Source organism: Suncus etruscus, chromosome 12 (assembly GCF_024139225.1).
Source record: "Suncus etruscus isolate mSunEtr1 chromosome 12, mSunEtr1.pri.cur, whole genome shotgun sequence".
Classification (NCBI taxonomy): domain Eukaryota; kingdom Metazoa; phylum Chordata; class Mammalia; order Eulipotyphla; family Soricidae; genus Suncus; species Suncus etruscus.
In genome coordinates, this window is record NC_064859.1 from 3,746,812 (window position 1) to 3,750,635 (window position 3,824).

A 3,824-nucleotide genomic window follows, 5' to 3' on the forward strand; every position below is an offset into this window, starting at 1 on the left:
AGACCAGCCTTACTGTACAAGAAATGAAGAAAAAAATTCCTCTACATACAAATAAGAAAGATGGTGGGCCCGGAGAGATAGCACAGCAGCGTTTGCCTTGCAAGCAGCCAATCCAGGACCAAAGGTGGTTGGTTCAAATCCCGGTGTCCCATATGGTCCCCCGTGCCTGCCAGGATCTATTTCTTAGCAGACAGCAGGAGTAACCCCTGAGCACCACTGGGTGTGACCCAAAAACCAAAAAAAAAAAAAAAAAAAAAAGAAAGAAAGATGGCAAAGTCATGAGTAAGGGATAAGTGCTAACATAGAAACAGAAACTAACACTAGAGTGATATAACAACAAAAAGATAAGAAGGACAGAAATGGATAGAACTTTATATTTTTATTTTTATTTTGGATCACACTCGGCAAAGCTCAGGGGTTACTCCTGGCTCTATACTCAGAAATCACCCCTGGCAGGCTCAGGGGACCATATGGGATGCCGGGATTCTAACCAATGACCTGCTGCGTTGAAAGGCAAACACCTGGGGCCCGGAGAGATAGCACAGCAGCGTTTGCTTTGCAAGCAGCAGATCCAGGACCAAAGGTGGTTGGTTCGAATCCCGGTGTCCCATATGGTCCCCTGTGCCTGCCAGGACCTATTTCTGAGCAGACAGCCAGGAGAAACCCCTGAGCATCGCCGGGTGTGTCCCAAAAACCAAAAAAAAAAAAAAAAAGAAAGGCAAAAAACTCCATGCTATCTCTCCAGCCCCTGGATAAAACTTTTTGTTTTTGTTTTTGTTTTGTTTTGTTTGGGTCACACCCGTTTGATGCTCAGAAATTGCCCCTGGCTTGGGGGGACCATATGGGACGCTGGGAGATCGAACTGTGGTCCTTCCTTGGCTAGCGCTTACAAAGCAGACACCTTACCTCTAGTGCCACCTCACCAGCCCTTGGATAGAACTTTTTTCGGACTCGAGATCCATTCCACAGAGAACAGAGGAGACAAGCAGTCTACAAACATGTAAGGAAGAATTTTATTCCAGCATGTTGGGGTTGTCCCTTGTTAGGCAATGACCCCTTACTGAGCTCTCAGGCTCCTTAAATAGGGTTACAGAGGCTTCAAACCTCTTACAGTGGGGCCGGGTGGTGGCGCTCGAGGTAAGGTGCCTGCCTTACCTGCGCTAGCCTAGGAGACGGACCGCGGTTCGATCCCCCGGCGTCCCATATGGTCCCCCAAGCCAGGAGCGACTTCTGAGCGCATAGCCAGGAGTAACCCCTGAGCGTCACCGGGTGTGGCCCAAAAACCAAAAAAAAAAAAAAAAAAACCTCTTACAGTTACCTTCACAGTTCACCTTACAGTTACCTTACAGTTCACCTTTAAATTGATTGGCTATGTCTAGGGTGCTTCCTTTTATGGCTAGATATCTGTAGTGGAATATTGTGGTTTATAGGGCCTTGGGGTCTGCATCAGCTGAGCTGAAGTTGTAGAGGAGGAGCTAGAGTGCCCATGATCTTGGCATGCAGTTTAGGTTTATCGTCCAAAGGCCTCTGGGTGTTACAAGTTTATCTAACTGTCCCTCGAAGTTCCTGGAACTGGCTGTTCTGGCCTAGTCCCTTCTGTCACATATCTGAGGCCTGTCATGGCAGTCTTTATGTCTAAATCAAAGCCAGGGTCACAGAAGTAGAATTAGCTCTTAATTCTAAACTTACACTTCTTTCTAGCTTCTAACAAACTGATATATCTATCTATCTATCTATCTATCTATCTATCTATCTATCTATCTATCTATCATCTATCTATCTATCTATATGTTATATACGTTATATATATTGGTTTTTGGGTAACACCCAGAGATGCTCAGGGGTTACTCCTAGCTCTGTACTCAGAAATCGCCCCTGGCAGGCACGGGGGACCATATGGGATGCTGGGATTCGAACTACTGTCTGCCCTGGATCATCTGCATGCAAGGCAACCACCTTACCACTATGCTATCTCTCCAGCCCCCAAACTGATGTATTTAAGCTAAAAAAAAAAAAAAGCCAATACGAGCACACACAAGAAGACTTTTACATTTCAGGGGGGAGGGGTGTTAGATTATACCTATTTTATCCAAAATAAAGATGATCCTGGTTTCTTTTTTTTTTTTTTTTTGGTTTTTTTTTTGTTTTTTTTTTTTTTTTTGGTTTTTGGGCCACACCCGGTAACGCTCAGGGGTTACTCCTGGCTATGATCTCAGAAGTCACTCCTGGCTTGGGGGACCATATGGGATGCCGGGGGATCGAACCTCGGTCCGTCCAAGGCTAGCGCAGGCAAGGCAGGCACCTTACCTCTAGCGCCACCGCCCGGCCCCAATCCTGGTTTCTTTGTATCCGTTTGTTTACAACTGTGTTTCACCAAGAACAAAGATCATCCCTGTTCCTTTCTATTTGTTTACAACTCGGTTTTCTCGAAAATTGTCTTACATGTAAACCTGGGCCGACTGGCTCAGAATAGCCTGTGCTATCTGTCCTTACTCTGTCCTTACCACCTAGGGGTGGTCTCTATAATCAATACAAACAACTCGTTCTGAATACAAGGTAGAAGATTGTCAGAATACCTGTGTTTCACCCTCAGCCTGGTCTGGATGATTTTGTGCAGTGATTCTGCTATAGACTCATTCACCTGGAGTTGGAGATACGCTGCGTGGGGTGATTTTATAGAGGGGGGGATTCCCAAGTGGTGCTCAGGAAACCCAGAGTCCCCTCAGATGAAGGACCCTGAGGTGCCTAGTAATCTCTGGGCCACCTCTGCAGTGCTCAGTAGGCCCCAAGACTGCCGTAGGTGTGCTTGGAGCTTCTAGGGCTGCACCCATGATGCTCAGGGAGCCTCATAGTGTTAAGTCCAGGAGAACGATGTGCCGTTCAAAGACACCAAGACCACAGTCTCATGCAAAAGCAGGGGTTTATTTTCTTACAAGCATATGCAGGGGCTGTGCTAGAATCCAGCATAAGCCAGAAACTGCCAGCCCCGAGCCATGAGCTTACAAGCTGTATATAGCATTTCAAACAATAGAAAGGTACAGTAGATTGATTTGCTTTAGGAAGTACAGTACATGGCATTTTCATTTTTAAGGTTTTTGCAGGTGCAAGCTTACAGGGTTAACATGACCAGGTTAGAACCATGTCAGAACAGAAAGAAGTTAACTGTAACTGGGTCTACAAGTTCCCACAATTGTGAAGTGGGGTAGGTGATCAGGGCAGTCGGGGAACTCAGGGGAAATTTTTCCTTTACATCCCCCCCTTTTCTTTTGTTTGATCTCTAATCCTAGAGATCTTGGGCTATTTGATTAAGTGCCTCATATTGCTGCCTAATAATCATTAATTTTACTGCTTCCACTTGTTCTTGAATAAAAGCAACTAAACGATTAATGATGCAAGGTTCTATAGTCAGTAATAGCAGCAGGAGCACAAGCGGGCCTGTAATGGCAGACATTAGAATTGTTAGCCAGGGGGGACTGCTTGAACCAGGACCCGGGATTTTTGTTCCCTTTTGTCTAGCCTTTCTTTAAGTATGTTCATGGATGCCTGTACGACCCCAGTGTCTTTGAGGGCCATGCATAGCCCACTTTCCTGTTCAAAGAGGAGATTTAACCCCCTTCTATTCTGGAGCACAACTTCTGACAGGGAAGTTAGCGAGTCTTTGAGAGTTTGAACTGAGGTTTTTATTTCTTTTAGGTCTTGCCTGACGGCTGTTTCAAGCTTACTGATTTGATCGGCCCCCCTTAAGAGCGCAGTTGTTCCTGTTTTAATTTCAGCAGCTAACCCCATCCCTAGGATGACTGCCAGGGTGAGGGGAACCAGTTCTT